Source organism: Nilaparvata lugens, chromosome 3 (assembly GCF_014356525.2).
Source record: "Nilaparvata lugens isolate BPH chromosome 3, ASM1435652v1, whole genome shotgun sequence".
Lineage (NCBI taxonomy): Eukaryota > Metazoa > Arthropoda > Insecta > Hemiptera > Delphacidae > Nilaparvata > Nilaparvata lugens.
Window position 1 is genome coordinate 84,018,466 of NC_052506.1, and position 22,906 is coordinate 84,041,371.

Consider the following 22,906-nt stretch of genomic DNA (forward strand, 5'->3'; position numbering starts at 1 on the left):
AGCCAACAACTAACACACTGGAAACAGTTTCCTAAATCTATTGTCTTTATTATAGATACTAGCCGTCAGGCTCGCTTCGCTCGCCATATCCGTCTAGCCAGCGGGATCCGCCCCCTGGACCCCCGACTGGATCGTCCAAAAATGAGATCAGCGGGCTCGCTTCGCTCGCCTGCATTTTTCATTCGAGCAAGCTTCATTCCATAAGAGAGTCAAAGTACTGAGAAAACGCAGAAAAGCTGAGAAAAACGTTGGAAAAACGCTAATTTTGGGCGTATCTTTGGCGTTAGGCTATTTCAAATTCCTTCTAACACAACATTATTACACCCCAGCTGAGCTTCTGTAGTAAATTTGAAGATTTTCTGTTCATTTGTTCTCGATAAAGCTGAGAAAGCGCAAAAAAAACGCTGGAAAAACGCAGATTTTGGGCGTATCTTTGGCGTTATTTCAAATTCCTTCTAAAACAACATTATTTCACCCTAGCTGAGCTTCTGCACTAAATTTGAACAATTTCTGTTCATTTGTTCTCGATAAATCTGAGAAAAAGCAAAAAACGCTAATTTTGGGCGTATCTTTGACGTTATTGCAAATTCCTTCTAACATAACATTATTACACCCTAGCTGAGCTTCAGTACTAAATTTGAACATTTTCTGTTCATTTGTTCTTGATAAAGCTGAGTAAACGCTAAAAAACGCGGGAAAACGCAGATTTTGGGCGTATCTTTGGAAATGCTTCCAAATCCGTTCTTAGAGCGCCTCTAAAGGGCCATCTGAACATACCTACCAAATTTGAACGTTTTTGGTCCGGTAGATTTTTAGTTCTGCTAGTGAGTGAGTCAGTCAGTCAGTAGTGAGTGAGTGCCATTTCGCTTTTTTATAATTATATAGACTGTATAACCAACTTGGGACACTTTTTTAAAATAATTCTTCCAATCAATCAATATTATAATAAATAGTCTGTAGCAGCCAACAGTCATTCAGTGAGTGAGTGCCATTTCGCTTTTATATAATATATAGATGACCAACTTGGGACAACATTTTTTTCAATTCTTTCAATCATCAATATTAAAATAAATAATTTTTAGCAGCCAACTAACACACTAAAAACCAGGTAATTTATTACACCTGTACAAAGTGAACCATGTTTTCTTCCCTGCAAATAACAGACAGGCAAAGGACGTACCAAGCGTGATATCCTATTTTTTTTGTAATACAATGAGTAACGGAAAAGCTTATAAAGCACGAACATCGTACACATCTACAGTTACTGTCAGCAGTCCCAATAGGATAACATTAATGCTTCCCATTAAACGAATACTGACAATTCAAGTGAATCCCACTGTAGCGATGTCTTCCTTCACACGCACCCAACTCGACGTTCACAAAGAAAAACGCGCCTATTGTATACCTGTACATTACATATTTTATACATCTATATACCGGTAGTGCCTTCACTAACCCAACCTTCCCAGTCGATAAATGAATTCTGTGTCCGATTGAAGCAGCTTTGATGGTCGTTGACGTTTAAAACTGATTTTATTGATGCGAGTTCCTGAACTGGTTGAAACGTCAACGAAATTATTTAACAACGAACTAGATCGACCCCCCTTGAAGCAGCACAAGGCGTCCCGGGTTTTCTACAGATTGATGGTTCTGTGGTTCTTCAAAACAAATAAGAATAAAACCTCAACTCTTTGGGCCGTTTGCACAGTATCAGTTTAAACTAAATTTCATTTTAAACCGGATTAAATCCATATCATCGTCTTGTTTGTTATAATATGGTTCATTTTTACTTTCCTTGCCCTATTACCAAAGGTAAAGAAAGTATTGCTTTCCGAAAAAGTTTAAGGTATTTTTGTTTGTTTTTTTACTTTCCTTGCCTTATTACCATACGTAAGGAAAGTATTGCTTTCCGAAAAAAATAAGGTACCCAAATTTCTAAATTTCTATACGTTTCAAGATCCCCTGAGTCCAAAAAAGTGTTTTTGGTTATTGGTCTGTATGTGTGTGTCTATGAGTGTATGTATGTCTGTGTACACGATATATCATCTCTCAATTGACGGAATGACTTGAAATTTGGAACATAAGGTCCTTATGCTATAAGGATCCGACACGAATAATTTCGATTGAAAGCAATTCGAGATGGCGGCTAAAATTGCAAAAATTATGTCAAATGGGGTTTTCGCGATTTTCTCGAAAACGGCTCCAACGATTTTTGATCAAATTTATACCAAAAATAGTCATTGATAAGCTCTATTAACTGCCACAAGTCCCATATCTGTAAAAATTTCAGGAGCTCTGCCCCATCTATGCAAAGTTTGATTTTAGATTTCGAATTATCAGGCTTCAGATACAAAGTAAACAAAAAATTTCAAGTGGAGAAGATTGAGCATGAAAATCTCCACAATTAATGATCAGCAAAATGTTCACCTAAAATTGAAAATAAGCTTGAAATCATAGCCACCTCTAATACAAGGCCGCGGCCTACGATATTGCAATGTCGCAGTGTAGGCCTAGAATCTAATACATGATTGGTGGAAAAGATTTAAAAAAATACCAACTGATCTTCTTAACCAATCATGTATTAGATTGTAGGCCTACACTGCGACGTTGCAATATCGTAGGCCGCGGCCTTGTATTAGAGGTGGCTATGTTGAAATTCGAGAAAATGATGCGATTATTCAATTGCAAACTGTTGGCAACTTTTGATTCTATTAAATAATTCACTATGAAGAGATAGCAGACTTCATGCGTCTCCAGCGTTATTGTCCTGTCACCAGCTAGCTGGCTCAGATCTTTGAATAGTAGACTTGAGATGCGCGTGAACACTAGCGTCAGGTGATCAATTTTCATAACGGCAATGAAAGTTGTGTGAGTGCGTCACACCAGATTTTTAGTTTAAGCCACCAGCTGATTGAATTCAGTTTAAGCTTTGACTGAAGAAACTGCCCTTAGTGAGGTCCACGTTGTAATGGCAGTATTTGATTAACATTGGTGTTGCTATTGTAGTCTATCATTCGACAAAGCAGATAGCGTTATCCTTTTCTAGCTTTGCAATGTTGCCAGACCGTTTTTCAACAATGTAGAAATACAATATTAATTAACAAAATATATAATCTCAATTATGAAACTTTTTTATTCAACCAATGAAAAATATATTTCCTTGTCGAATAAAATATAATTGATTTTAAACAAAATGAGCAGTTAATATTACATCATATATATATATCGGTATCAGCTATCCTCTAAAAAAGGCAGTGGCAAGGCAGAGAATTGGCAACGTAGTTCTCCTATAATTTCTCCACAGTCATAACGTGGACCTCACTATATGAAGTAAGCCCTAAGGCCCTTTCAGGGACTAGGGAGTGGACAAAGTTCAAGGGTTTTATTTGAAGAAAATGCATTATTAGAAGGCTATAGAGCATTAGCCTATAAGATAGATAAGGATAAATATAGAGATGGTTAGATAGACATGAGGATAGAAGGAATTGTATATGAAAAATATGGTCAATAGTAGATTGGTTCAGGTATTATAAAACGGTACTATTGTATATTATAGTGAAGATAAGAAACAGTTCAATCATTGCATCAGAAACCAGTCAATTCAACTAGTTCGTTAATCAACGTCAACTCAAGTTTCTTCAGTGCGGAATTGAACCAAACCAACTGTACCAAGCACGATAAAAGCTCTACTCTAGACTATTGGCAGACCCAATAATAATATTCACGGCTTATATTCCTAGAAAATGACATCACGAAAATAGCACTGACAATACGACTGCAACTAAAGACGAATAAGTTAAAATCTAATAAATTTGATTATATTACAGTACTACTAGGCCAACAAAGCAAATATTAGCATGATTATATATATATATATATATATATATATATATATATAGCAGTTTTAGAGAAACCGACCTAGTAATAATCTCTTAGCCAATCAATAGTTGTCTCGAACAATTGTTAGGATGTAGGCTACTAAAGAATTGTAAACTGGAACTAAAGATTAATAAATTTGAAATTCCTTCTACATGGAGTACGGTGATTGATTCAGCAAAATTATTCTTTAGGCATTATACAATAGACTATGATATTGTCTCGAACAAATTTATTTATTTATCACATCGTGTACAAATACTTAACATGAGTTAAGTTAAATGTTGAGTGATATGGAGTTGTTACAATGAAACAATATAGTATTTATTTATTAGGATACTTGAAGGCCCGGATGCACAAAAGCCTGTTAGATTTCAATCATGATTAAATTCCACGAGAATCAATCAGAGAAGGTTTTCTGAGAGGGGTTCTTTGATTGGTTATCGAAGCATTTAATCGGTATTAAAAATTAACAGAATTTTGTGTTACCGGGTTAAAGTATCTTATAAAAATGTTGAACAATATTATTACATTAGTGTAGGATAATACAATAATATTAGGGGTACTGCCTAAATAAAAGACAAGCTAATTAAATGTCTAAATTGACTTGAAAGTCATGCTTTGAATATTGAACCAAGATTCAATATTATACTTATTAGTTATCAATATTATTTAGACTGAAAATATAATCATTTCAAGCAAGATCCAGTGTTGTACTGCCAATCCCATATAAAACCTATTACTTTACTTATTTAGACTGAAAATATATTAGTTTGACTTAATTTTACAAAAAAAATCATGGTGGGTTCAAGACTCGTAGACATCAACATTAAATTTTGTTCATTTTAGTTGAATCTATTATAACTGGCAATTATACATCACAATACAATAAGTATGGTGAGTAATATCATAGAGAAACAATAGCGTAATAATAGCTTATGCTATTATTTCTCTATGGTAATATAAATACCAACTTCTTGCTGCTTGAGGATAAGTATGGTAAGCAATATAAATAGATATTTTTTGTTGGTTGTGAAGACAAATCCTTCCATATCGTAGTACTTGGCAACAATAATTATTATCATCTGAGTCAGTAGCTCTTTGAAGACAACTAAGTAAATATGTAAATTTAGTCTATTGCATCAACTTGGAGAAAGTAATGCATTGAATTTGAGCCAAGTTCTATCTAAGCCAAATAACAAATAATAGTACTGTATTAGTACAGTTTATACCATGTTGTTATCAGTATTGAAGTTCAAGTTATGTTATCTCAACAAATAACTGAAGTTTAATAATATTGTCACCGTACAACAGATTTCCAACAAAGTGTGCTCAAATGCAACGTATGTAAATATTGTATTTTACATATTAAACGAATGTTGTCCATAATATCTATGTTTTAATGTTCATGAGTTGAAGATATAGTTTTAGTTTTGAAGTTATAGTTTATCTTATTATATTAAAGCTGCAAAGACAAAAAATTCACAGCCAATACGGCTGATTGTCACGGAGAACCCCCCTCAAAATCTGTTAGACAACACACTGGATTTTTAAAGATTCGCGGATGGATAAACATGGTAAATAATTATCCATTTATAATGTAAACACAATCTTGAAAGTTACTAAAGTTACTAGAACAAAATTCAAATTCACGAAATAGTAAAGATTGAAGATTTAAAGATTGCACTTCATGAGCCTAAAGATAGCGTGAGTCATTTGCTAGGAATTTCATAACCAAGCCTCTTCACCTAATGGAACTGCACTTGATTTTCAAGTGCTAGTCTACGATCTGTTGACTAATTTTCAAATACAGGCGTTTTATATGCTGCAAGGTCTGATCTATCAAACTATGATTTCATACGGAAGAGAGCTCTTGACCAAGAAAACATTCAACAATACCAATACAAAAATTATGTTTATTTTCTATTCTTTAATGGGTCAATCTGGGTGGATAAATTGTGATGAGAAATCCAAGAGTTTAGAGAGAAAACATTTTATTAGAATGACTTTCATCAATAGCTGATAATGAGAGAGCTTGCCTTTTCAAACAAATATTATACTGTAGTTGGATAATCTTAATACCGTACCTTATCTCATAGATTAGCTAGCCAAACAGTCAGAAGAGGGTTCTAGACTTTATACAAGAAGCTATCTGTTTTCGATACTAATTCAAAAGTGTGTTCCTGAGCTGAAGTTTTGCACCGTGATTTAAAAACTGTATATAATTATTAATAATTTATTAAATATTTTTTCGATACACTAATCGAACTAGATTAACAATATTAATTTGCTATCCAATTTTATCTAGAACGTACGAATTCAGAATAGAAATTTAGTCATAAACATGACTTAGATAATTTATTAAAAAAAAGTACACAGTTTGTTAAAGATTTGCTAGCATCAAAATCTAAACTTGAGATAGTTTCCACGAATGGATAGAAAATTTAATAAAAAATAATTCCATAGTAGGTACCCTTTTGTTTTTAAAACTTTTTTATATGATAGAAATTATTGCATAGCATTACTATAGAATTAATTAAACAAATCAAGTTGCCCTATTGAAATACTTAATTATGGAATAGGAAAAATTTAGGATAAGAAAATCAGTTTCCTTTCAATCATCATAATATCATAATTATTCTAAAGATTAGAGTTGGCAACCCCGTACGTTAATTATTATTTTGTAAAAAAAATATTGATTTGTTTATTGGTGGTTTGATAAATAAAAATAAAAATATTAAAAATACTGTATATTGATGAAATTAAAAAAAAAATATATAAGTATATAAAATACTGAATATTGATTAATAAATGAGAATTCTCTGCTACATGATGAATTTCGATTAAATTAGTCTGTATTGGGCGGAGTTAGACTTGACATTATTTTCTACCACTTAACCTTGAACAAACAATGATCAATCATAATCAAAATTTTTCACAAAACTAATAGTCAGCATTTTTATACTAGCGGCCACGTTCTCAGTCAACGAAACTATTATTCTGTGAAACGATTTTTATTCGTTTATGTTTCTAATGTAAAAAATCTGGTGTTGTGCACTCACACAACTTTCCTTGCCGTTATGAAAATTGATCACCTGACGCTAGTGTTTACGCGCATCTCAAGTCTACAATTCAAAGATTTAAGCCAGCTGGTGACAAGACAATAACGCTGGAGACACACGAGATCTCTATCTCTTCATAGTGAATGATTTAATAGAATCAACAGTTTGCAATTAAATAATCACATTTTCTCGAGTTTCGAGCTTATTTTCAATTTTAGGTGAAAATATTACTGGACATTAATTGTAGAGATTTTCATGCTCAATCTTTTCTACTTGGAATTATTTGTTTAAATTGTATCTGAAGCCTGATAATTGAGAATCTAAAATCACACTTTGCATAGATGGGGCGGAGCTCCTGTAATTTTTACAGATATGGGACTTGTGGCAGTTGACAGAGCTTATCAATGACTATTTTAGGTATAAATTCGATCAAAATCGTTGGAGCCGTTTTCGAGAAAAACGCGAAAAACCCTGTTTTTGACAACATTTAGCCGCCATCTTGAATTGCATTTCATCGAAATTGTTCGTGTCGGATCCTTATATTGTAAGGACCTCAAGTTTCAAATTTCAAGTTATTCCGTTTATTGGGAGATGAGATATCGTGTACACAGACACACATACACTCATAAGCTGCGTACACATATACGCAGGTCATGTCAGAGGCCCTGAAATTGATCAGTTGCGACCTGAAAACTCTGACACCAGACCTGAGCCAGCCAGGTCACTCGAATATTATTATTACATATACGCACTTCCAACCTGCACCGAGCACGCTCCGGTCTCGTTCCTCCATCGAACCACAGTCGCCCCGCCCACGCACCCATCATGAACGTTACGGAAGATGTTAGACTTCTCGCGTTCACCGGTCGAACCACTGTTGCTCCCCGGTCGATCATCAATCGCTCTGCTGGAGTGACGTACGGTTGCGGAGCAGAGCGAAAGTCTGTACGCACCTTTACACATGCATACAGACCAATATTTTAAAACCCACTTTTTTGGACTCAGGGGACCTTGAAACGTATAGAAACTTAGAAATTTGGGTACCTTCATTTTTTTCGGAAACCAATACTTTCCTTACCTATGGTATCAGGGCAAGGAAAGATAAAAAACCTAACATGTTTAATTACTTGATTATTTAAACAATTTTAATTAATTTTCAGTAAAGTATTGAAAAACATCAATTTTGTTTCATTAGTTTCCACAATTGGAATTTCAACATCAAGTATTGTGGAAGCACTTAAATTGAAAGCATCCTTTCTTTTGTAGCGCTTATGCTTGTAGTAAAAGTGTAACACTATCCTAAAAAGAGCTCTGTGGAGTGTATCAGAACCGGTATTGTGAAATTCACTTCAAACTGTCAGCGTTCCTCATATAATAACATCAAAGCTTCCCGTTCAATCAATGCTGACAGTATAAACGTGAATGTCACTTTTAGTCAACCGGATTATGAAGTTTCTCGTCAACACACAAAGTAACCAGTATAATATCCTGTATAATAGATAGTATAGGCTACATATCAGAGTTGCATCAGAAAAAAACTAGAATAACAACTTGAATATTATTGACAGGGGCTCATTTCCTGTCAGTTCTCCCCTACAAGCAATTAGAAATAAGAATGGGGCAAGGAACTCGCTTTTTATTACATGGTGGAGCTCTGAAGGAAAAGAACACAAATTGAAGCCTTCTTAAGACTTGAGAGCAGCAGCAGGTTGAACAGACCTCTCTAAATAGATACTGGGATAAATTATTAATTAAATGAATAAAATATTATAAGTGAACAAAAGAAACTACGTTGAGGTACCGAATTAAACAACAGTAATAAGCAATGTCAACTACTGGTACTCCTCAATATTTATACTTGACAGAATTATATATTAATATTTAAATAAAATAATATTATTATAAGCAAGCAACCGAATAACTGGTTGTGATACACAGGTTAAAGTAACAACCTGTAATGATTCAATGTTTTCTACTAGTGACTGAAGTCTTATTTTAGATCATGATTGTTACAGCAGAAACTTGATTAACGACGGAATTAAAGAGTTGATTGAGAAATGATTAGAGCATCGTAGTCCAATTCATAAATAATAATAATATCGTGTGACCTGGCTGGCTCAGGTCTATTGTCAGAGTTTTCAGGTCGCAACTGATCAATTTCAGGGCCTCTGACATGACCTAACGACTGCTTTTTAGGCAGCCGGGACAGACGGCTTAACGTGTCCATCCGAAACACGGGAGTGGCCCGAGATACATATCTTGCCCGGGCTGAGATTCGAACCCGGGCCTTTGGATTACAAAGCCAGCATCTAATCCACTCGACTACGGCCACTCCAGTCCAAATCATGGAGTAAGTGAACTAACAATAACATATTTTAGTCAAAAGGTTGTAGATTTCATCATATATCATCTATAATTTCAATCATACACTCAAATTGTATTGCTTCATCAATACAAATAAATTCACATTCTTACTGCTGTGAATGTATACATTGAGCATTATATAAATACACGATACTGTTTTACCGGCACAGGAAAGTTTAAATACAAAATGCTTTCATAAAAAACAATTGATAGCTCTTCGGCTGTTCGGCTTTAGATATGGCTGTTCGGTACACTTTTTTATTTAAATTGGATAATCTTTTTCAATATAATTGTTAAGATCATTATAAGAGTGAGAAAAAGTGGCAACTGAAATTTTCAAGTGGTCTAATAAGCGAATCATGGGTTGTTGAAGTTGCTAACTCCGATTTCTTTCCAGATCATAAACGGTTTCGACTATATTAACAGAACTTATCTTAAAAATTAAAAAAAAGTATCTTTCCAAACTAAAACATTTTATTCCCCACATCGTTCATAAATAAAAAAGTAACATTTTTTTAAATTCGATAACTTGTTTATTTGTGCATAAATCGCGAAAAAATGCATATTATAACGAAGCCAATGTTATACTGAATGTATTGAAAAAAAAATCCAATGGAAAATTCGAAACCGTTTATGATCTGGTGAGCCACAAATGGTGACCACGTGCTCTCCTAAAATTTAAAAATTGTAGATTTCTGTTATTTGGTGTAACACGTGCTCTGAACATATTGTATTTAGGAATATGAACGCTCGAAGAGCTAGAATAATAAGAAGAACCGTTTCTCAAAACTATTGAGAATGCATTTGAATAGCCTACCTAGACAGACGCTGGGGCATTATTCTTTTCAAAATAGTTTGAGACAAAATCATTCTGTCATAGAAACTTGCTAACAATATATGATAACAGTAACGTCAGTCACAGACACGTTTACAATAGAAACCACATGGCCCACTGTGTTTTGTGTCAACCCTTGTATATATCTATAGCATAAGTTGAGGGCAGGTAAATGAAGATTGTGAATAGCGATATAGATATATAGTTAGGAGAGAAGTAAATATAGATATGTAGTTTTCAATGTAACCACGTGGTCAGCATATGCTACAATTTTACCACGTGGTCAGCATATGAATATTATTGAAGCAATTATTTGATGATCAGTTATTTGAATGGTGATTACATAAAACGATAAACATGATATATGAGTAAATGTATTTATAAACTAGGGCGTGAAGTAGATTAGGCTATATGTATAAAGTATTCAACAAATATAATGTTATATAATAAATTATAATTTAATAATTATTATAAGCTAATTAAGTTAGTTGAATCCGAATTCATAGGCTAAGGACAAATTTGTAGATAGAATAAATTAGGGATATTTGATTGAAACATGTTGACAATGAGTATGAGAAACCTGCTTAATTAATTAAGTAGTAATTGATTGGTATCTTATTAATTTGATTTATTCAACTCAATTGTAATGATGTACTGTATGACATTGTATTCTGTTCATTTCATGTATTTATTATTGAAGTATTTGCCATATTAGATTTATAAGATTGATTACTGTATTAATCAAATCAATGCATTCAATTGTCAGTATCCAAACTTTAGAGTTTAAATATTGATAAAATATATGATATCATTTGTTTTAATAATGAAGGGGAGCCATATTTTAAAATGATATAACATAATAAACATTATAGTTAATTCAAATTGATATTTGAATTCAATTTGTAAGCAGAATATTAGCTGATGAGTTTGAGGGTAGGCGGAGCTAGAGGGCGAAGGGTGATGAGGGGTGGAAAATCGTGGTGCTAATATATATGCAGGCAGACCCTGTCTTGCAAGTTAGTTGCAGTTAGTGGCAGTTAGTTGCTGTTTGTTGCTGTGAGTCTCTTGGATTTTGGACAGTGTTCAGTGTAGGAGTTAGTTTTTGGTTTCAGACTTCAATTATCCTATAGGGAATTGACTGAGCCAGGTAAAGATTGTATTTAGAATTTTCAATTTTTCTCATTTCAAATCCACACCACCCCACCCTAAAAAGCCCAAATAAGTATATCAAATTTTATAGCATTATAGTAAAGAGCAAACTTAATTATTACTTCTTTTTAAATTCATATCTAAAGACACAATCTTAATTAATTTCTTGAAGCTTACAGTTGAAATTCTCTTCTAAGCACAAATAATAGGTTTTTAAAGCCAGCCTCCCGATAATATCTTGAGTGTATCATACAATCAATTTTTACACAATTTGTGTTTAGTTCAACTACGCAGTAAATAAATGGTTCTCTTTTCTGTGGTTTAAATAAATCGCTAATCGAAATTTATAATTTTTACTAATTTGGGAGAGGAATATTAGAGGGTTCGTCTGTCTTTCTTTTCCAATTTTTTTATGATAAGTGATTTTGTACAAATATTAATAATGAATATATACAATATACAATATAATATATACAATTTTATACAATATCTATTTTGTATAAATAAATGAATTATCAAGAACAGTGGAGCTCGGTCTGTACGCTCTATATGCGGATAGTTTATGGAAAATATAAAATAATTTTGACATGCTCTATGCAAAACTGTTACTATACGGTAGTATTACTGTAGGAATAAAGTAGTAAATAACTATAACTAATTGGTCCCGTTTACGGTGCTATAGGGTTAGTGGTTCTGTGGTACTGTATATCGTATTTGTTGTTGGAGCTGGTTTACAATTGGCGAGGTACAACGACAACCTGGATATTAATTTAAATTTCAAAGTGATGCGATATCAAATTACACACAAAGCACTTTCCCACATACGAAAAATACCGAAATTCAACATTTACTCCATCCATGGAGAACAGTCAGACCTAGCTTTGTTCGACTTGCTAACAAACTTGCCCCAACAAGCTGAGCTTAATGATGATGATTAATTAAATATTCAAAACAACAACAACATGCACCTACTCTACCGAGGTCATAACAGTTCCACCACGCAAGCTTCACTGGCATTGTTCAATATTATGTTTCAATTAAACAGATGAGTTCAGTTTTATTTAAAATTCAGTATCCAATCAAGGTTAATAGGTACACGTAATAATATTTTACACAGATGGTAACGAGATAAAACTGACAATTTTTACCAAAGATAAATTGTATCATCAAAATATATCATTCATAATAAAAATTATTGTAAAAGATGATGATGATTTCGAAATAATATTTCGAAACAAAAATTCACCTTGTTCTCTATAACTGAATCATGAATACAATATCCTACAGTATCAATACAAATAAATAAAAATAAATTGATGATGTTGTCTGAAACTTGTCCTTTGCTTTTCAGATACAATGTTCATGAACTCAATATTATTTGAAGGTCATTGGCTATTGAACACATTTCACTTGGAGAAAGTTTTCAAACAATGCAAAGATTACATTTAGACCAGTTTTATTCAAGACAAAGTTTATAGATTTATAAATTCTAGATAGCCAGGAAAAATGTGTTTCTCCTCTGTGATAAATTTCTAAATGGGATGAAACATTTAAGGCTGAAAATAAACTTTCTACTAGTGATATTTTTCAATTTTTTTCAATTTGTATAGTATAAAGCTATCAAAATGAAAAGGTTTCTTAGGAAAACATTTTTTTCCGATCATCACTTTTTGAGATATGAGCGCCTAAAGTTTAGATTTTTGGGACAGAACATTTCAAATTCGATGAGAGATAAATCCATGGAATTTAGAGGATGGATTCTTCATGGTATATTTGATTGAATAAAACAAAAATTTTTGAGAAAGTCATTCAATTTAAAATGACTAAAAATAACTTTGGTTATCTTTTCAAAAATTTATATTTTTAGAAAATGTTTGTTTCATCCAATCTACAATACTGTGAAGAATTCATCCTCTGGATTTCATGGATTTAGCTCTTACCAAGTTTGAAATGTTCTGTCCCAAAAATTTAAACTTTAGGCGCTCATATCTCAAAAAGTAATAACAGAGAAAAATGTTTTCCTGAGAAAACTATTTCATTTTAATAGCTTGATAGTATACAAATCGTAAAACTTTGAAAAATATCACCAGTGGAGAGTTTATTCTTAGCCTTTGCACAGCCTTAATGGGGAGTTCGATCCTGTGGGATTACAAACTATCGATCTGAAACTATCGATATCAAACTAACGATCCTGTGGGATAGGTGTCAAATTATGAAATACGATAACTGAAAAAACATCAATAAATAAATGGTGAGTTGATCAAAAGAATATCCAATGTTCTACCGAGCTCATTTCGCACTAAATTGCAAAAGATTAGATCATAGAATGACATAAAACGACAAAGAAATTTTGCTTCACATGATCCAGAAGAGTGATCATAAGTGTCAGGGCTAATTTCAGGTAAATTGAAACCACCAATAATATTATTGAATTTTAATTAAGTAAGCTATTTAAGGATTCAATGTATTCACAGAGTTGGTTAGCTAGGAAATTTGAAGTGCAAGTAAAGGCATGTTCCTCCAACTTCACAATGTTGAAAACATCACAATGAATATGAAGATGTTGGAGAAAAAGAAGTTTAGTGTCAAGTGTTGAGGTAAAAGAAGTTTTACTTATTTACTTCAAGTGTTCAAGTAAAAGAATATCAAGTGTTGAAGTAAAAGAAGTTTTAAGCGATTGCCTATTTCATATATCCTGAATAAGTTATTGCATTTTTTGCCTTGCTCAATAAATGAATAAGGAATAGAATGAGAGCTTGCAAATCTGAAGAGTCACCTAATAAACAAACGTGGCAAAGAAGGTACTTTAATAAAGGAATATTATAAATGAATACCTAATTAGATAAATTACCAATAGATATAACAATTCTTCAGATTTATCGGATAAATCTATTCTTCTATTCTATTATATGAATAAATTACAGAGAAATCGTTTTTATTCTTCCGAATTAAGCTACTCTAGTGTTGGTTTACATCATTGTCAACAATTACATGTTAAGTTACAACCAAAACTATTCACCACAATCGCAGTCAGCCATGGATTGAGAACTTCAATATCAAATTTCTTCTGCTACCAGACCACAGATGTCGATACACAGACCAAGAGGTCGATACACAGAGGTCATCAACTTGTTCAACAATTCTTTTCCAACTCACACTAGTTGTGTAAATATGTTGTTAATTGATTTGAAACAATTACAACGTGAACTTATTCACTTCATCAACTTATTCATTAAATGTCTTTCCCAACTCACACTTGTTGTGTAAAATAATATTTTGTTAATTGATTGGAAACATTTACTACGTGAACACTAACAACAGAGAAACTTCAACAATATTCTTCAATGTCTACGCCTTTTTCAACAGGAATCCAATCAACAATAATCATGAAATAGCACACTGATCTCGACTATAATTTGCTATAAAGTTTCAGAATTTCGCAAATCAATACTGGTGAAAAAAGTAACAAGTTTTTCCGTTCCTACAACAAGGACTCACAGTCAGAGACTCAGAGTATAGAATGTAGATTAAAGAATGAAATTACATTCTATACTGATCTCGACTATAATTTGCTATCAAGTTTCAGAATTTCGCAAATCAATACTGGTGGAAAATTAACAATTTTTTCCGATCCTACAACAAGGACTCACAGTCAGAGACTCAGAGTATAGAATGTAGATTAAAGAATGAAATTACACTCTGCTCACACTTCAATTTAACATTTTCCCAGGTTCATTGTTCATGTAACCTTCAACTTGTTTTGATACAACAATTTTATTCTATTTGTTTCTTATTTCATCTTTTCAGGAAAGGACAACTGATGACATAATAATTATAAGTTGGGGTTGAGATAAAATCAATTAAAACCGTTTCAATTCTTGTTGAAAATGTTTTAAATTTGTTGCATTTTCCTACTATCGTCATGAAGTACATGATTTGCAAACGAAAATTTGACAATCATAGGTGATAACTTTGATGTTCATTATTAACTTGAACAATTTAATATTTCGTTACAAAACAGATACATTGAATTTTGAATACATAGACACATAAACGGTGACCAACCTTTTATAAATTATAGTGCTTTACCAACCATTCTAGACTGAGACCTAATGTATGTATCTATGCATTAATGTTTTTATTGAAATATTACTAGGAATTTTTATAACAAATTTAACCAAGCTATATAAAAAATGAGTGGGCAGCGATTTGATTACTGACAACATTTATTTCAAATTTTGTCAAACATTTCATAGATTACTCAATCCTAGTTGAAATAGATAACCTAGGTGTAGGGAGCAAACAAATTGGTGACATCAGTTCCAAGTAAAAAAAACTCAACTACACTTTACTACTGTGAATTCGTTCAAATTGATGTCAATTGATAGGATCAAGCTATTATATTGCAACACGGCCTGACAAAAGCCTAACAACAGCTTTTTGCCAGGACTAAAATTGTCTATTCTGTATCCCACGTCTACCTTTCTATAATTTCAACATCAAATTGTATAACTTTTATACCTACTGGTAATTGATGAGGAACAACAAATATTTGTATAAAATTTAATACATAATATAAATACGCCTATATTACCATGAAAATCAGACTATAGAATTATTCTTCATACATACAGCAAGTTTGCAACAACAATAAATTATCATTATGTTTTACCACTAACTTGAAAATTAAGAGCAAACAATTCAATTCTATACAGGGTGATTCAGAAGTAGTGTCGAACATTTTAGGGTATTGTTCCTGGATGATAGCAGACTACAAATGTCGTATTTGAAAAGAATTAATTTCTCTGTTATTCTTTGACCGATCTTTATAAATAAGGTATCCTTGAAATCTTGATAAAATTTGCTAACTTTTTTGTCTCTTATAATTTTCTGTAAAGTGAACAGTTTTCGTGAAATTTGCCATAAAAACCTTAAAATGGCCGCCATTTTGGGAATATAAATCAAAGATTTTTATTTATTAAAGTTGAGAATTTATAACATAAATATTCATGACAAATTTCAGATCAATACAACATTTCGTTCTTGAGATAAAAATTCCTAAGTGAAAAAAACAAAATGGCAGCTACAAGGATAACTGCTGAGTTTTGGACACTTCAAATACGACATTTGTAGTTTGCTATCATCAAGGAACAATACCTTAAAATGTTCGACACTGCTTCTGAAACACTCTGTATATTTATGAAATTAATGAATATCTACTTTCTTGGTTAAGGGCTACTCATATTTACATAAAGATTGAAAATCAAAGTGGGTACCCTTTTTCTAACATTATTATATTTCTCACAGTATGTTTCGAATTTTAATGTCATTTTCAAGTTTTAGGCTAATGTCATTAAAAGTGGAATATGTTGTAAGAAATGAAATAAAGTTGAAAAAGGGTACTTGGAGTTTTTTTTTAAATTAATGAACATTATCAATTATGGCTTGGAAGCTATGGTATACAATGCTGTTAAAAAGTATTATTGATGGTCGTTGCTTATGTACTCAATAGTAGATTGTTTGTTTTTGCTGTATGTGAGAATTGTTTCTTTTGAATAAATTGTAAATAATTTAAATAAATAAATTTCAATTTCAGTTCCGGTTGAAATATGATTCTATGGCCCAGTTGCACAAAAGCCGGTTAAATTTTAACCGTGATTAACTTTATGAGAGCCAATCAGAGAAAGCGTTTTTGAAAAGACGGCTTCTCTGATTGGTTCTCAAAGAATTAATCACGGAAAAGAGTACATCCCTGGATGGAGTAGTGAATTGAAACAGCTATATGAGGCTTATCTGGAGACTGAGAACCCAAATGTAGCTACAGAGCTCCTCCTTTGTGCAACCGGCACAAAAAGTATTTATTTAGTTTTGTATAGTACAATTTATTTGTTGAATTTATCAGTATACCATATTAATTTCATAAAATTATTGCATTAAAAGTAAATTTGTATGGCTTTTATTGGTGGGCCGTCAATGGGCCTTACGACTGTCATACTTCAGACGGGACCGACAGTTTAACGTGCCTATTCGATAACACGGATTATTGCATTAATACTTTGTAGTTTTTCAGAAATTATTGTACAGCCTAAACATACATAATCAAGTGATAACTGTATTTAATTTTATGTCAATAAACGGAATTTTCGCTGGGGAGTGGAGAACGTATGCTTCAAATTGTTATGTTCATGTACATAAACTTCTGACCAATATCTCGATCCCCGACATTTCACAATTATCAATTAAATAACACAGAAGCAGGTAATGCATTTATGTCTTTGAGCATGACTACTACCTGAAATTAAACAAGGACTGTGCACAGGAGTAATCAAATTAGAGTAGGGAAATAGAGGTAGGTTGGCTATATATGCACAAAACACAACACAAAACAAACAAAACTGCACCTAGCACACTGACAACTATATATATATATATAGATAGGCTATATACTTATAAATAAATGCACCAAGCACAAAAAGAGCAATCACATTTTGATTCTGACTTCTAACACCGAAAAGAACAAATACAGATGGAACTATATATTTCTATTGTGAGAACAAATGTATATATTATGAGTATATATACAGATGAGACAAATTTGAAGAGTGCAACGATACCTCAACCCCTCCCACCCTATGATACATTCACACAGCATCAGTGGAATAGATTCGCGGCGGCGACATACATATATACACAATATACATACAAATATACCATGTAGTAGGTGGGGTGTTGTATTGAAAAGACGGCGAATATAAGTCAACTTGACCTATTTTCTGGCGCGCTTTGACTATTGCATAACAGACGACAGGCAAGGCGTGAAGTAGTCTTTAGAGCTGATGAAAAAGAATGCCACCTGAAAAGGTAGTATGCAAACGAGGTAGTGCAGCTGTATTGATGTTGGCAAAGGTGTTGAATGTCAGTTCTTTTCAGTTTCCAAAATTCTCTCAAAGCCAGGTTTCATGAAAATTTAAAGGCTTCAAATACAGCTTATGAGTGCGCTCTCTCACACTACAAACATGAACCTATTAGCCTACACTGTTCACGGTACTATACACGTGTAGTGTAAGGCTCAACTCACACTTACAAGACTCAGGTCGGGAAGAGACTCGACTCTAGTCGAAAGCATGTGTTTCCGAATGGTGACACTCAGACCAGTCGATTCTAGTCTCCGCGACTGTCACCATTTGAAAACACATGCTCTCGACTAGAGTCGAGTCTCTTCTCGACCTGAGTCGCTTAAGTGTGAGTTGAGCCTTTGTGTGAATATTTACATACATTAATGTTTTAATAAAACTGATATCTGGAGAAATATTTAAAGGATCTATAGTAAGACCTTTTTTTAAAAGTTTTAAATATAAAATAACAGATTAAAACACATATTAAATTGTTATTTTATATTAAACACTTTTCAAAAAGGGTACTATGAAGTTATCTTATAAATAAAAGATGTAGCAATTTGAAAATGTACATTTAAAGAATCTATAGTGAGATTCTTCAAGTATCCGGTTGTAAAGTCAACATCTGATATCAATGACATGCTATCCTTGCCTGTCATGAGACAAAGCTGATAGATCCATCCTTTTCCAATTCCGCATCGTTGCCAAATCGTTTATAAGCTATGGAAAAATAGATTAATAAGATCAATATAAATATTTAATCTCAATATTGTCAATTATGAAAATGTTTTATTATCAAATCATGAGAATTTATATATTTTCGTGGTGAATAAAATATATTTTTGATCATTATTAACGAGAATCAACAGACAGTATCAGATGAGATTTGCCGTGGTAGCTTGAATCTACTATATCTATCTACTTTAAAAGGCGGGGGAAAAGAGAAAGTGGCAACAATGCCTTCTTATCATTTCCACTGACTTTATAACGTGAAAGAATAAAGAAATAATTGGAATAATTTATTGCATAACAATATTTTGTTATGTGTTGAATAAAGAAGATCGTATTGTTGAAGTGTGCTTATTAATTCCAACTTATTCTACATAACAAAGTAAAGAAGAATATTGAAAAGAAAGAAGGAACAGTAGTTGTGTCTGGCTTCATAACTTGGAATGCACGAACGAAACAAGAGTTACAGAGATGCAGTCTACTCTGAGATTATAATAAAGATTAAATTAGGCCTAATGTTGAATAGTTTTGATAAGAATGTATGTAAATAAACACGGAATATTTTTATGGAAGAATAAGAAATATTCTGTTTCATGAAGTTTTTTTGTATTCTATTAAAATTTTACATGTCTAAAAAGTTCAATATTCAACTTATAATAGAAGATAAACCAGAGAAAATAGTTTAATACTATTTTGTCTACTAGTTTATTCAGAAAATTGTCGACATTTCTCAAAAAATTCAAATAAACAGTAGGCTACAAAACCTACTTTAAAAGTTGGAAAAAACATATGTAGTACGACCTATGTAGTTGGAAAAAACATTCCGACTCCATAGTGAGGTCCACGTTGTAATGGCAGTGGAAAAAGATAGGATAACAGTGTTGCTGATTCTCTGCCTTGCTAGATTATATTTCTACATTGTTAAATAATGTTCTGAGCTGGAAAAGGATAGCGCTATCTGCTTTATCTGCAGATAGACAAGGATAGCAACACTAATGTTGATTAAACACTGTCATTATAACATGGACCGCACTGTGCGCAGGTGCTTTCAGCAAGGGGAAATTACCATCTGCTTGATTTCATGCCACAATAATTATCAACTCCACCAGTGAATTGAAGAACCCTGTACTAACAGATGGCTGAGTTCCGACTTAGTAATTGGTTAAATTGTATACATACAGGTGAAACCAACATTCTAGGATAAAAAAGAAGTTTATTCCAGAATCAAGAGTAGAGTGACAGTTGAACAATGTGGAATATCTTCTAATTAATCTGTAATTAGAAATTACAGTAAAGGTGAGGTATTTAAAAAAAAATCAACTTAAATCTTTATAAAAATCTTGTCTCGTTACTTCTATCTTAGCTACCGTATATTTCGAATATAGCCTACATCCTATAGATACTATTAAACGAGCAATTTCTGTTTTATTTATGTCTGTATGTCACCGGATCTCGAAAACGGCTCTAACGATTCTCACGAAATTTGGAACAAAGTAGGTTTATTATATAAAAATCTGGTGTGGTGCACTCACATAACTTTCCTTGCCGTTATGAAAATTGATCAACTGACGCTAGTGTTCCCGCGCATCTCAAGTCTACTTTTCTAATATCTGAGCCAGCTGGTGACAGGACAATAGCGCTGCAGACACACGAAGTCTGCTATCTCTTCATAGTGAATGATTTAATAGAATCAACAGTTTGCAATTATTGAATAATCTTATTTTCTCTAATTTCGAGCTTATTTTCAATTTTAGGTGAAAATGCTACTGAACATTAATTGTAGAGATTTTTATGCTCAATCTTTTCCACTTGAAATTTTTTGTTTTAATTGTATCTGAAGCCTGATAATTGAGAATCTAAAATCAAACTTTGCATAAATGAGGCGGAGATCCTGAAATTTTTACAGATATGAGACTTGTGGCAGTTGATAGAGCTTATCAATGACTTTCCTAGGTATTAATTTGATCAAAATCGTTGGAGCCGTTTTCGAGAAAATCGCGAAAACCCCTGTTTTTGACAACATTTTCGATATTTCAGCCGCCATCTTGAATTGCATTTGATCGAAATTGTTCGTGTCGGATCCTTATAGTGTAAGGACCTTAAGTTCCAAATTTCAAGTCATTCCGTTTATTGGGAGATGAGATATCGTGTACACAAACGCACATACACTCATACACACACACACACATACAGACCAATACCCAAAAAACACTTTTTTGGACTCAGGGGACCTTGAAACGTATAGAAATTTAGAAATTGGGGTACCTTAATTTTTTTCGGAAAGCAATACTTAGTTCCTTACCTATGGTAATAGGGCAAGGAAAGTAAAAATTCGATTGCACTTGGTCTCAATCCTGGGATAACTCGCTGAAGGGCATTAAAAGGATAAATTCATCCTTGGAAAAACAGTTGGAAAAGTGCGGAGCTAGAAAAGGATTGAGTTATGTGCTTTGTCTAATAATTGCAGACATTGATAGCAAATCAGGTGCTAACTTTATAAGGGGAATCTCACTATAGGTAGGTAAACCCAAACACCTACATGTTTGGAGGGGGCGATTAGGTAGGGCGGCAAATTGTATGTAACCTAGGGGCGACAAATATTCACCAGCTTCAGGTCATTGATAAGGAGGAAACTGTCTTGCTAAACAAGCCTTATGTATGTTTGTTTCGTGTATTATATGTTTTTGACGCCATCGATCCCATATTATGGGTAAAGGATGCAATCTAGGTATAAAAGGAGCGACCCATCTATGCTCTGTCAGAGTTGGAGGATGAGCCGCTTTTCCCCGCCAGCGGTCCTAGCAGCCAACGACCGAAATGAAATTGTCACTGACGCAGTCTGTCAGGATGTACCCATTCAAGGACCAAGACAACAGGTATCAAGTAAGTTTAATTCCGCTTCTGGCGCCACATCAAAATTGGTGTGATGCATGGAGTAACTCAAGGATCAGTTCCAGCCACCCTGTTGTTCATACTGCTTATGAACTACTTTACAAGCAGTTAGGGTACAGTACAATAGACGACACGAGTCATTTCCATGTGGGACAGTCAAGGGAAGAGTTTGCCAAGCTCATTGAAGAAGCTAAGTTGTGGTTAGTAACAAATTTAAGTGATAAGGATAAAACAAGCATTCTAGTTTAGACCTACTCATTGAAGAGGTAAACAGCAACATCAGAACCAGTGAATCTGCTACTATTCTGGATGAAATGTTGGAACCTGTCAATATTATGTTATAGCCTTTATCCCCTTGGAAAATTGGGACAAATTTTTCAACACAACAGCCTATCACTTGCTTTTACAGAGCCACATAATCTATTAAAATTGCTCACTTCTAATCCCGCATCAGCTGTCAACGTTTGTATACTTACTTACTTGTATACAATATACTTGTATACTTGTAGTGATCCCACTGGAAGCCTTTACAGCCGTGGTCGTCAGTTTTGCTGTTTCTCTGAGGATAGAGTCCTAAGAAATAGTGATCACTACCTGCTACTTTTCAGTGGATTCTCACAATGTACAGTCAGTATGTACCGTTCTTACTGATGTAATTACATGAAGTAAAATCAGGATACACACTATACACTATGCTGCCAAACTGGAGTGGAGATACCCAGAAAGCAGACTTGCAGCATCTTAACAACAAACGCTAATTCGTTTTTTTAACAGCCTTCCCTAAGAACAATACTATTAAGACAAACAGAACTCAAGATTCTATACAATTAGCTTTTTTAGGGTTGTGTGGCAGAGAGGACCTGGTGTCCTAACTACGCCCTAATAAAAGCAAATAATCAATCAATCAACCGTGAAAAACAAACTCCAGGAAAGGTCACTCTACTCACCTGGGAAGGTGATTGAGTAACCTCTATTTTGGGGACCTATACAACATGGAGGTTATGCAGGTTATTTTTACCTTTATTTTTATACCTTTACCTTTTTTTACCTTATGATATAGGAAAATTTTTGATACCAACTACATATCTGAATATCCCAGTCCT

General features: G+C 33.2%; 1 protein-coding gene across 2 annotated transcripts in view; it reads right to left on the minus strand.

Moving 5' to 3' along the window:
• LOC111054972 (transmembrane protein 198) overlaps positions 1–22,906 on the minus strand; it is a 73,421-nt gene that overhangs the window by 49,147 nt on the left and 1,368 nt on the right. The window lies entirely within an intron of this gene.